Genomic DNA, 14255 nt, shown 5'->3' with positions numbered 1-14255 from the left:
ATGTTCTTGAACAGCAGACGAGAAGACAAAAGGTTCTGGACTGAATGGTAGCAAGCATTACCCAAGTTCAATCTCCTCTTAATTTCTTCCTGAATCAGGTTTCGATCAGTTATCGTTGATCCCAAATATCTTAACTGTGCCACATTTTCAAAACATCTGTTTCCTAACTTTATGTCATGATTTTGCCCTGCATTTTGGTGACGAGACAGCAACATATATGTAGTTTCTCTGTGTTTACTTCTAGACCGACCTCTTTACTAACTGCGTAGCTACTCAAGAATTTCCCAACACTTTATGGGACCGGAATGTTCATTACAGTGTTCACAAGAGCCCTCCTCTGAGCCACTACAACCCAGTATTTGCCACCCAACTGTATCTCCCTATGATCTGTCTTAATATCATCCTCCCACGCACATCTATGTCAACATCGTCCTAGCAGTCTCCTTCCTTCATTCTAGCTTTCCTATCAAAATCCTATATGCATCCCTCCCTTCTGCCATGCTTGCTACATTCCCTGCCCATGTCACTTCTTATCACTCCATCCCTCCTCACATCAAATATTCTTCTTATTAACCTCATACCATGCTCCCCCCTTAATGCCAGACACCAAGCTTCACACTCATACAGAGCCACGGGCAAAATCGTAGTTTTATATATTCTAAATTTTACATTTCCAGAGAGCAACCAAAAAGACAGAAGGTTTTGGAAAGACTGGTAGCAATCACTGCCCAAATTCAATGTCCTCTTAATTTCCTTCTCAATTAAAGTTTCCTTTGTTACCATCCTTCCCAAATATTTCAACTGTTTCACATTTTGAAAGGATCTGTCACCTATCACCATGTCATAACCCTGCCCTGCATTTTGGCAATGAGACAGTAACTTATACAAGTACTGGCTTCTCACTGTTTTACTTCCAGACCAACCTCCTTACTGCTATCAATTAGGGCTTCTGCGTTTTTCTTTATGGTAACTATGCTATCTTCCAACAGATTCACATCATCATCACAGGCCAGCAGCTTACGTGCCTCATTAATTTCAGCCCTATCTGGTTTTCATGCATCTTCCTAATGGCATACTATAAAACAAAGTTGAAAGGCAATGAGGGTAAAGCTACTCCTTCTTCTAGACCATTTCGGACAGAAAACGCATCAGACAAATGTTTACCTATATCAGCTTTACTATATGTTTCATTTAAACACATCTTCATCAGCATAAACAGTATTGTGGGTTCCCCAAAATCTATGGGAATACCGTACAAATATTACACACATCACAATACAGTTTTCCACACATTTCAGTGTATAAGTGATTTTATGACATGAAATGATTTTCAAAAGTTCCAGATATTAAATATCAATATTCTTACAATGCAGGAATTTGCCATCACCAACGAAACACAAACCAACCCTAATCATACATTACTGTAATACTACAAATGACCATGAACCCTACTCGCTCACTCACTCACTCACTCACTGTTCACAACAACACTAAAAATCATTAATAATGATATAAAAACCAGCACCTCAAGCTGCATGAGCTGCCAACCTTATGATACTAAAATTCACTTACCTTCACATTGAGATTAACATTATAATTTACAATAAACAAATTCACGTAGTGTGAACCTTCCAAACACATTAATATCATTTGACTGAAGTAGTATTGTGAGCGTTATGAATGTGAAACACTCATATTCACAAAGAGGCTGACGTTGATGTTAACAAGCGAACAACTGAGGCAGAATCAATTGTACATGCTATCATGCTTATAGCAAGAATGTATGTGAAGCCACATCCATTCTGTTACATTGAACACTGTGATTCATGCACCAAAGTTCTGGATACTATAAAACTACTACTTCGATTTTATAAGAGGGTCCTTAGAGCTCTTATGTTAGAAGAATTAAGTACAATGCAACTCAAATGCGCGAAGCTAAGAGTGTGAAACCACCACACCATTTACACTTGGTTGACAGACATTAATATTTCATTCATCAATATACCAAACTCCATGGGGTCACATATTTATTTCCTACTCATCACAAGTGCAACAAATTTATCAGGAAGATACGTATTTAAACCTAAGAAGGATCACATCTCAGCAATTCAGGACACTGACCTAGCTATAAATATATCACCCAGAATTTCTGACATGGCGAACTATAAGACACTTCTGTAGCCTCACATGTAGGAAGGATGGCAGGGCACATGACGTTCATACCAAATTCTATGTGGAGAATCCTCCTGGGAAGTGGATCCTTGCAAGATGGAACACCTCATGGCAGAATAAAATTAAAACAGGAAATGTCAATAAGCAGAGTTTTGGATCACAGGTGGATTCAACTGGCTACACATCATATCCAACGACCATCTCCATGACAATGACCTTCAACCGTCACATTCTGCTGCCAGAGCACTGCTTCTTAACATTCAATCAGTCACCCAAAGGCTTTGCTAAGGTTTATGATGACAGCAAACAGTCATCAAGTCTCTAATAAAAACATCAACCTCAGGACAACTGCATTCACAGATGTTATGTATAAGCACATACAATCTTTTAAAGCAATATAATCTGCACACTAGTAGAACTGAATGGGAATTCTAGGCAATGTCACGAGTGCATTTCCAGTAATATTAAGGGATGACACTAATATCTGATGCCCAAGTAAATTTCATTACTTGTGCATAGCTGTGGGATGACAAGATGCTCAATGACATGCTTCACATCTTAAACAAATAACACTTCATAAACATTAAGAGAATTCGGGAAAATAATCACGAAGAGGGTAATCCATCCAACATACTCCAGTTAACCTCACATATCAACTTGCCACTGAATACTTACTGTGTTCCTCTCACTAGAATAATCTGCATAACCAGCATCAAACTCGAATCAAGTCTAAAGATAACTGGTCCAACTTTACACACTCCTTGTAACAGTCATCACCCTGTGAAATGTGTGACATGAGAAACACAGCTGTACACCCTACATGTTTCATTAACTGGGCACAACTAATACTACTACAATTAGTACCAGTGGATTCATGGGAAATTGGTTTACATGGCATGAATACCATGCCACAGAAGCCCTCAAGAACGTAATTTTTATTTTCCTACAATAACCTAAAGTACGCGGTAGTGTAGTTGACTGAGGCAATGTGCTACAAGCTGGAAGGCTGCAGGTTTCATTCCTGACGAGGTGGACTTTTCCAATTTGCCTAATTCGTCCAGCTGCATTATGGCCCTGGGGTCGATGCAGCCTCTAATTGAAATGAGTACCAGGAATCTTCCTGGGGGTAATGGGCGGCCCACGAATAAGACTGACAACCTTATCGCCATCTGTGGGCCGACTGTCTAGAAGAAGTGGGAGCGTCAACCTCTCACGACCCTACGGGCCTCCAAAGCCAGTTGAAGTGATAATTTATGATAACCTAATATACTATGGTGGGGAGACAACACATGTCACACTGGATTCATTAATCACATCACTGTGCATTCGGGGAGGAAACCACATGGTTCAGTTACCTTACTTATGCTGTAATAACTGGGGCATAATAACAATGACCACCACACTGCAGGGTCATGCTTTTGGAAATCTTCCTTCAAATTATTAAACATTTTGCACACATTCAACATTTCAAAATTCCAAAGGACCTAAAACTTTCAGAACTGTATAATTCACAGTGCTTAGTATTCCCGAAGACTGGCCTCTTTACATCTAGTAAGTACACTATACTTCTATGGAACTGCACATAATCTTGGAGTTAAATTCATACTCTTCCACACACACACACACACACATACTGCCGTCTTTTCCTGAGAGATGAACACATGGTCTTGACCACACTTCATTTTTGTCTCTTTAAATAATTTACCACATTAAGTCTCCAGTCATGTACAACACAAATAGTTATTTCATTCTTAACTACAGATCAGAGTGCCAGTGTATGAATGGTACTCACATATTCGGATCTATAATGTTATCTGAGAAGATGTGGATTCTTTTGAACAGCTGGTGCACACCACATACTTGGAACTAAATCCACTCCTCCTTCCTGCACCCACTGAAACACACATTGTGCACATCATTAAAGACTTGACAGGAACTTATTAAAGGTGAGCAGATGGCTAGTAATAATCTGGACATGACCCTCACTATGCATACACATTTTACTTGCCTCGAAGCTGCCTGCGAATAGCAGATCGGTTGTCTGTCCATTTCGGTGCCTACATTCTTCATTTAAAGGAGCAGGTAATTTCAGTCTGCACTCGAGGCATTCTCTTCAGTTGAAGCATCGCCTCAATGCGCATTCTGGCACAGCTTGGTTATATCAAGTGGTTTAGGTTAGATTAACTGGTGCATCACATCACCTCATATCCAAACGCGATTCTATGTTTTCACATATCTCACATATCTAAGTATTTCTAATACTTATAAACCCTCACACTCCCAAAAACCTCCAACCTCCCACATTTTACGCAACATCCCCATATTCAAAACTGCATCCTATACAACCTTTGACATTCCTCATGACTATCCAAATTTTAAGATGCAGACCATTCCAATGTACAATCTCACAATTTTCTATGATTTATCAACGGATGCACCACTGCGGAGGGGCTGGTAGATCCAGCATACCTGTGGTGGGTCATGGTTGGGAGCGCCTGGTCTCTGAGGCTGATAGGTTCTGTCCAGCAAGGAAGGCATGTCCGGATGTGCTAGACGGAAACTGAAGAAGTCTAAGGCTAAGGCAGTAGAAGCAGACACTGGGGGCATTCAGCAATCAGGAACTGCAATTGCATCAGAGAGAGACCCTCGGCCGAAACCCCTAAGAGGCCAAGGTTAGATGGGAATACCCCCACGGATGTGCACAGACCTAATAAAATGCCCAGGGACACTAGTGAACCAGGGAATTACAGGGAGGCGATAACCCACATAAGGTTAGCTATCTTCAAGGAAACGTATCCTGAAGATAAGCTAACAGAGGGAGACCAGGACTCCATTCTAGAGGAACTGGAACACGCGTTATGTAGGACTCCTTTGGGAGAACTACCACGCCTGAAATCATACAGACTGGAGGGAGGTGCATTAATATATACATGTGCCGACCAACAGTATGGATAGTGGCTCGTTAGAACCATAGATAATCACAGACTAAAATCAGGGGCTAGGCTGAAGATTACTGACGCCAAGAACCTGCCCAAACCTGTGAAGGTGGCTCTCAGGACGAAGGACAAAGTTGCCCAAAATCCTGCAGAGCTGCTGAAATGGATCAGGAATCTTAATCCAGGACTCCAAACTGAGAGTTGGAGGATACTGGACAGGAAATCTGAACCGAAATGGCAAAGACTGATCCTTCTTATAAACCGGGATTCCCTATCTGTTATCAAAGGACCTGGATATAAGGTACATGCAGGACTCTCACAGGCAACTGTTAGGGTCCTGCAAGATCCTGAGGCACAGCGGCATAAAGAAGTTGTTGTGCCCAGTTCAATACCCTCGGAATCAGCCTCTGAGGGGGAGGGGGATGATGTACCCACTCCCTCAGTTGACCAAAAAAAAGAGTATCTGACAAGAAGGAGACAATCCCTCCTCTAGTGAACCCGACCTTACCAGATCAGGGACCTCCCTTGGAGGAAACCAGGTCCGAAAGAAGAAAAGGGGCTGTGGAAGGTGTGGCGGACACCTTTCCCAGCATTACAGAATGAACACATAACACAAATACATACGTACACATACATACATACACACATGACACATACACCACAGCAAGGCTGCTACGGCAATCTTATGTTGATAACTTGCCGAGGGAAAAGTAGACGTAGCACTTATTCTGGAACCTTGGATATATAGGGGCCAAAAAAGGGGCTTAGCAAATTCAGGGGGAGAAGTCTATTCTGTCATACCTGAAGAAAATATGAGATCATGCATATATGTTAATAATCATATTAATGCTTTAACTTTGCTGGAGTTCTGTTCCAGAGACACAACAACGGTGAGGATGACATACACATTGGGCGGAAGCTGTGAGGAGCTCATCGTCACTTCAGCTTACCTTTCATACGACTCGGATGCACCACCTCCTTCCAAAGAAGTGATGGACATCGTTGAATATTGCCATCTTAGGAAAAAGCAGCTCATTTGGTTTGATGCCAACGCACACCACACATTGTGGGGGAGCACTGACATCAACCCAAGATGATGCCTCATGGAATATTTGGCGAGTTCGAACCTTAATATTCTAAACCAAGGTAACGAGCTTACCTTTGCAGTTTGCAACAGACAGGAGGTTATCGACTTGACACTAGGGACCAATAAAATATGAAACCTGATAAGTAATTGGCATGTATCTGATGAGCTGTCCTTATCAGATCTCAGATATATATGCTTTCAAATAAGCAACATTACAGTAGATCAAGCTACTTATATGAATCCTAAGAGAACCAATTGGGAGTTTTACAAAGATGATCTAAAAGTAAATCTGGAGATCATCTCACAAAATATACGCACAATAAAGGATGTTGATCGGTCCGTTGACCAGTTGCAATGGGCTATTATCTCGTCCTCTAATTGAAATTGTCAGCCTAGGGCCACTCACGAACCAAGGAGAGCACCTTGGTGGAATAAACAACTGAGTGGGCTTAGAACCAGAACGAGAAGGTTGTTTAATACAGCTAAAAGGACAGGGCAGTGGGACACTTACAAGGAATCCCTTACCTGTTACAACAAAGAAATAAGGTAAGCCAAAGTGATCCTCATGGGGGAGGCACTGCCAGGAGATCAGTGACACTTGTATACCAGGTGGTGCCAGACTCATGAGGATCATGGCAAAACAGGCGACCAATAAGGTCAGCACGATTAAGCTGCCTAACGGGCAGTATACTCAAAAAGGAAGGGAGACACTGAATGAATTATTCAGGGTTCACTTTCCTGATTCAAAGCTGATTGATAATTTGGACGATGGACAGGATCAGCAAAACCTGGGCACTTGCCAAAGCAGGATCAACAGGGCAGACTGGAACCTGGCCAAAGTCATAATAAATTACCAATCAAAAATCAGATGGGCACTGAATACCTCCAACATTGTCCACAACTTTTATCTCTTCCGAAAACCAATCCACGTTCTTCACACTAACTACTCCTTGAAAAGCTGCTAGCTGCACAGCTACTCAAGAATTTCCCAACATTTTATGCGACCAGAACGTTCATTACAGTGTTCACAAGAGACCTCCACTGAGCGACCACAACCACTATATACAACACTGTATCTCCCTATGATCTGTCTTAATTTTTATCTTTCCACCTACTTATACGTCTACATCTACATATTAAAAGGGTCTCCTTCCTTCATTCTGGCTTTCTCAACAAAATTCTATATGCATTCTTGCTTTCTGCCATACATGCTATATTCCCTGTCCATCTCACCTTCCACACCATCATTCTACTTACACTTGGCGAGGAGTACAAGTTACAAAGTTCCTCATCATGCAGTTTTCTCTATCCTCTTAGCACTACATCCCTTTTCAGATCAAATATTCTTCTTAACAACCTCACACCATGCCCCCCCTTAAGGTCAGACACAAAGCTACGCACACATACAGAACCATGGGCAAAATTATAGTTGTCTATATTCTATATTTTACATTTCCAGAGAGCAGACAAAAAGAAAGAAGGTTCTGGAAATTTTCTTCTTCTTCTTCTTCTGTGTGTGTGTGTGTGTGTGTATTAAAGATAAGCAGTGACACACAGAGAGCCTACACAGAACAGTACCTGAACAGCGATAAAACAAGAAGTGGCCGCTGCAGCACTATAGACATAGGGCGTGTACCCCAAGAAAATTTTTAAAAATTTGGAAAAAGAGAAAGAACAGAAAATTTACAGACATTTTAATTTGAATTGAAGTTTTAAAAAAGTGCCAATTTTAGAAATCAAATTGACGTGTGTCGGTTAACAAAGATTTTATACATACATACAATTGGAAAGACTGGTGATTTTAAATTTTAAACTACGGGCAGTGTAGCAGCTATGTAAGAATACACACCTGTTGATGGCCATTTAGTGCCGAAACATGTAGTGTAGAGGAAGGGAAGAAGAAAGAACTACAAATAAATTGTTGCACTTAAGACGGAATTTGTCTCATATATATTGTGTGAGTGTAACAGGATGAGTAAATATAATAAAGATAATAATATTTGACGCGTACCTCTATTTACATTTATTATGTCCCGTCTGTTAGGAAGGCTGATTGAAAATTATATCATGGTAAATTGTCGAAAATTCAGTACTACTGTACTGAAATATATAGTGTGCAATTCAATAGCTTTGGAATGTGTTAATTATGTATTTGCTTGATGATGGCTTTCTAAAAACCCAAAACATGTAGGAAAGTACTGTTAAATGTCAATGGATTTGTTGTGTTGTTGTGATGGATTTTAATAAAGACATGTATATAGAATGAATGTGGAAAAAACAAAAGTAATGAAAATTTCGAGACAACCAACCCCAGTCACAATAAAGAAAGACCAAAAACATATGGAGAATGTCAAATGTTTTAAATATTTGGGTAGCTTGTTAACAGATAATGGAAGGTGTACTTGTGAAATTAAATCTAGGATTGCCATGGCAAAAGCTGCATTTAGCAAGAAGAAGAATCTTTTCACCAGAAAATTGGACTTAAATTTGAGAAAGAAACTAGTGAATTGCTACATTTGGAGCATGGCTTTGTATGGGGCTGAAACTTGGATACTTAGGGCAGTAGATAACAAACACCTGGAAAGCTTCGAAATGTGGTGTTGGAAAAGGATGGAGAAGATCAGTTGGACCGATTATGTGAGAAATGAAGAAGTGTTATTTAGAGTCAGTGTGCAGAGGAATATCCTACATGAAATAAGAAAATGGAAGGCTAACTGGATTTGTCATATGTTACGCAGTAACCGCTTCCTAAAAGAAGTTATTGAGGGAAAGACAGAGGGCCGGATAGAAGTGACCAGAAGACGAGGAAGAAGACGTAAGAAGATGCTGGATGACCTTGGGGACAGAAGAGGATATTCTCATTTGAAGGAGAAAGCTCTAGATCGCATTAAGTGGAGGAACTGTTTTGGAAGAGACAGTGGACCTGTCATCTTGACAGATTACTGATGAATGAATGAATGTATATAGTTAACACAACAGGATTCATCCATTGGAAATTAACATTATAATTTACAATAAACAAACTCACATACTGTGAATCTCATCAATCACATTAATATCATATAACTGAAGTAGTATGGTGAGCCTCATGAATGTGAAACACTCATATTCACAAAGAGCCTGACATTGATGTCAATAATAAAACAACTGAAGTGGAATCAATTCTACAACTTATCACACTTAGGGCAAGAATGTATGTGAGGCCACATCCTTAATGTTACATGGAACTACTAGACTATACTACTTTGACTTCTCTAATAGGGTCCTTAGAGCTCTTATGATAAAAAGAATTACGTGCAATGCAACTCAAACACCTGAAGCTAACAGTATGAAACCACCATGCTCCATGACAGAAACCATTCTAACTTGGTTAACAGACATTTCTCATTCATCACAACACCTAACTAACGCCATGGTGTCACATATTTATTACCTACTCATCACAAGACAAACAATATTATCAGGAAGATATTGAAACCTAAGAAGGATCACATCTCAGCAATTCAGGACACTGACCTAACTATAAATATATCACCCAGAATTTCTGACACTTCAGTAGGCTCGCAAGTAGGAAGCATTACAGGGTATATAACATTCACACCAAATTTTCTGTGGAGAATCCTCCTGGGAAGTGGATCCTTGCAAGATGGTACACCTCATGGCAGAATAACATTAAAACAGGAAGTATCAATAAGCAGATATTTGAATCACAGGCTGAATTCAACTGGCTATACATCACATCCAACGAATATCTCAGTGACAGTGATTTTCAACCTTCACTTTCTGCTGCCACAGCACGGTTTCTTAAAATTCAATCAGTCACGTAATACCTTTGATAAGGTTTAGGACCACGACAAGCAATAATCAGGTCTCTAATATAAACAAAAACTGAGGACAACTGCATTCATAGATGTTATGTATAAGCACACATAATCATTAAGAACAATATAATCTGCACACTAGTAGAACAGAATGGAAATACTAGGCAATGATATGAGTGCATTTCCAGTAATATCAAGGGACAGTATTAACACATTGCGGACCGGTGGTTTAAACATTTAAATCACCCTGGGGACCGGCATTTTTAAACCTACTACCCTAACTTGTGCACTGTTTACTTTAAAAATTAATATAAAATCTCCTAATTAAATTTATGAACTGAAATTTTTGGAGAACACTTACCAGAGCTCCTAGAAGTGCTTGCGCATGTGATATCTCTGGAAACATTCCCCTTTGTGAAGAGGCATTACGCAGAAGTTGCACATGTAGGCAGTTCTACTCTTCTTCTTGTGCTCTGCGCTCACACGGCACTGCCTAGAAGGGTGTTTCTTCTTGCAATATTCACTCTTCACAATTTTCATGAGAATATGTTTCCGCATATCACCCGAGAGTTGGCCAGGGGGGTCTACTTGAGGCCTCTGGCGGGTGCGAACAGATGGCCCCGGCTGCACTACGTCTGTGTCTGATGCAGGTACTGCCGCCACCGTGACGTCAGTAGCCCAAGCTTTTGTCAGTTTCAACAGAAATGCTTTGTATTTCAAAGTAGAATTTCTGTTCACCTTTTTGAAAACCGTAAATGAATTGAAAATTGCACAGTTTATAAGCCACAGTGCAACTTTCTTCGTCCATTTTACTGTTTTCCTAGGTAGGGAATTATAGGCCAAGAACTGGTCGGCCCTATCAACTTCTTTCATGAACATATTATACTCGGAAATACAAAGAGGCTTCTTTACTTGCCCGTGTCGTCTTTGAACATCGACCATGCTCGAATTGTGAACAGTGGAAACCATATTCACAATGCGAGTATCCCTCCAGGACTGAAGAAGAATGTCCCCCTTCCGTCAAAGAAACTATCTCCAAAAAACAGTGACGCAACTTCAGACACGTCCGTTGGGTCCGATGGCACCCCCGGATCACCAGTAAACTTTCCCAAAGTGGGGGTTTTGTCCACTTTATCCCATGTAGCTGTCCCGACACTCGCACTTTCAACGGAGCTCTCACGTTCACTTGACACATTTTGGGCAGCCCTGTGGCCCCCGTCACTGTCACTGTCACTGATAATGGCCTCGCTATCAGAAGACGAAGCAGTTGGCAAATCTGATAGCTCATTGGAGAACATATCTAATATTTCCTGTCCTCCGAGAGATCGCAACTGCTTTCGTCTCTGAGCCATGTTGAACTGGTAGCTGCGTGGTTCATACGTGCAAGCTTGGATTAGAACAAAGCCAATTTTGTTTAGGTTGTGACAGGAAATGACTCTGGTCGAGTTACTAGATAAGGCAGCAATCATTCCCGAGGTCATCTACACAGTAGTTATGATTCAACGAAGCCACACAGCGATATATAGCGTTTTGCAACATAACATGACCGTAGAGGGCCATATGGCCCGCCCAGTCCGCAACGCTTGGAAACGTAGAGGGCTATATGGCCTGTCCGGTCTGCAGTGTGTTAATATCTAATGTCTAAATTCATTCCATTAAACTAAATTTCATAATTACTTCTGCAAAGTTGTGGGATGATAAGATGATCAATGACATGCTTCATAAACATTCATCAAGAAGAGGGTAATCTGTCCAACATACTCCAGTTAACCACACATCTCAACCTGCCAATGAATACTTTCTTTGTTCCTCTCCCTAGAATAATCTACATAACCAGCATCAAACTCAATCAAGTCTAAAGAAATCCAGTCAAACTCTACACACTACTTGTAACTGTCATCGCCCTCCAAAATGTGCAACAACATAAGAAACACAAAAGTACAACCTACATGTATCACTAACAGGGAAGAAATAATAATAGTACAATAGTACCAGTGGATTCAAGGGAAACTCGTTTACATGGTATGAATACTATGTAACAAAAGCCCACATAAACATAACTTTTATTTTCCTACTATAACCTAATACAGCATAGTGTAGACAAAACTTGTCACATTGGGTTCGTGATTCACATCACTCTGCATTTGTGCAGGGAAGGGTCTGGTTCAGTTACCTGAGGTTATAACAACTGGGGCATAATATCAATGACCAAGACAGTGCAGGCTCATGCTGTCAGAAATATTTTGCACACGTCCAACTCTTCAAAATTCCCAGGGACCTAAAACTTAAAAAACTCTATACTTCACAGTGCTTAGAATTCCTGAAGACTGGCCTGGTTTACATCTTGTAAGTAACACTGGAGGTCTAGGGAACTGCACATAATCTTGGAGTTAAATTACCACTCTTCCACACACTGCCCTGGTTTCCTGAGAGATGAACACATGGTTTTCACCATACTTTCTTTCTGTTTTTCTAAATAATTTACAACATTCGGTCTCCAGTCATGTACAACACAAGTAGTTATTTCATTCTTACCTGCAGATCATTGTGCCAGCACATAAATGGAACTCACATATTCAGACCCATAATGTTATCTGGGAAGACCTGGATTCTCCTGAACAGCAGCCGCATACCATGTACGTAGAATCAAATACACTCACCCCTCCTGCACCCACTGAAACACACATTGTGCACACAATTAAAGATTTTACAAGAACTTATTAAAGATGAACAGATGGCTAGTAATAATTAGGCCATGCTCCTCACTACGCACACATTCTACTTGCCTCCAAGCTGCCTCTGATACGCAGATTGGTCGTCAGTCCGTTTCAGTGCCTATACCTACAAATTCCCTATACTCAACAAGCAGTCCCAACATTCCAGTATATTGTAATAATGTTATGTTGGCAACTCTCAGATACTGAAATATAATGTTAGAGTTGGCAACATCATAGTAAACAATTTAAGAACTAGGTTATGTCTTGTTACCTAAGTGATGTTTACTGTTATGTGTAACTATAGTTACGTGTGTAACAACAGTATATTTATATTGTTAAGTGTTACTATGGTTATAAGCCTGTATGTGTATATAAGGCGTACTTCTGTATCAAATAGCTCAGTCTTAATAAAGCAGGAGTAGAGTGAACACTGATTCTCACTTATCATTCGATCCAGGTGAAGTAACAAAAATAACAAATAACACGTAACCTGTATCATATAACAGATCCCATCTTACCTCTCAATTATCTGTCACTATCATCTAGAGCTACATTCTTCATTTAAAGGAGCAGGTAATGTCGGTGTACACCCAAGGCGTACTCTTCAGTTGAAGCATCGCCTCACTGCACATTCTGGCACAGCTCGGTTAGATTAACTGGTGCATCATATCCCTATGTATCCAAGAGCGATTCTATGTTTCCAGATATCTCACATATCTAAGTATTTCTAATACTTATAAACCTTCACATTCCCAAAAATCTCCAACCTCACACACTTTACACAATATCCCCACATTCAAACTTTAATATTCCTCAAAACTGTCCAACTTCTATAACGCAGAGAACCATTCCTATGATTTACCAACTTATGGAAAATAATTCCACCCTCAAACATCACCTTCGTCCCGGCATTCTGGGCCACTTGTCTACACTAGTCATTTTTTAAATTTGTATTGTAAGATGCCCATAACTCTTCGGATATGATATTGCTCTGTTATTGACAATGTTGATATGTATTTTGTTATGATAAGAAGTTGCAGTCCGAGTGTTATATGCATGCTGTGTTTAGTTATAGCAATTTATCATCAGTTATTGCAATAATGGTTGTGGATGTTGTAATATCTTAATAACGTAGTCCTATGGATTGATTTTATTGTACTCGTAACTAGGGCTTGGACGTGTTCTATATCTGGTTGCGCCATTGCCAAATGTAGATTTGATGAACAAAAATAAATTGAATTGAATTGAATTGAACATCGACTTCTAGAAGGTTAGGTTGGGCGAGTTTACACCACCGTCACACAGTTTTCGCGGCTGTCAAGAGATGAACACGAGCAGTCTTTCTGTGTTTTCGACAGTATATCTTATACTTTACCTTCTGTGGCTTTCATCATGTAAAAACGTAATGTACCGCTTACCAACATACTTACGTTTCATCATCAACCTACGCCCCCTGAAACGTACGTTCGTACGTACGTCACGACCGGTCACGACCGGGCACGACGGATGCGGTTCAGTACGA

The 14255-nt window shown here is 40.3% G+C and overlaps 1 long non-coding RNA gene across 5 annotated transcripts; it reads right to left on the bottom strand.

Moving 5' to 3' along the window:
* Positions 1–895: 895 nt before the first annotated feature.
* On the bottom strand, positions 896–14255 carry LOC111866042. Of its 5 annotated transcripts, XR_004513178.1 has the most exons (5): positions 14164–14255; positions 12552–12690; positions 3965–4066; positions 2848–2950; positions 898–2277 (listed from the first exon to the last, which is right to left on the bottom strand). It is a non-coding gene; the product is annotated as an uncharacterized LOC111866042 (long non-coding RNA). The 5 variants fall into 5 exon arrangements; XR_004513177.1 differs by lacking the exon at positions 14164–14255 and adding an exon at positions 14109–14147 and having other exon boundaries at positions 896–2950; XR_004513176.1 differs by lacking the exon at positions 14164–14255 and adding an exon at positions 13252–14077 and having other exon boundaries at positions 896–2950.

Source organism: Cryptotermes secundus, unplaced genomic scaffold, assembly GCF_002891405.2.
Source record: "Cryptotermes secundus unplaced genomic scaffold, Csec_1.0 scaffold258, whole genome shotgun sequence".
NCBI classification, from domain to species: domain Eukaryota; kingdom Metazoa; phylum Arthropoda; class Insecta; order Blattodea; family Kalotermitidae; genus Cryptotermes; species Cryptotermes secundus.
The sequence above is the reverse complement of the archived record's forward strand: the minus strand, read 5'-3'. Positions and strand labels throughout refer to the sequence as shown.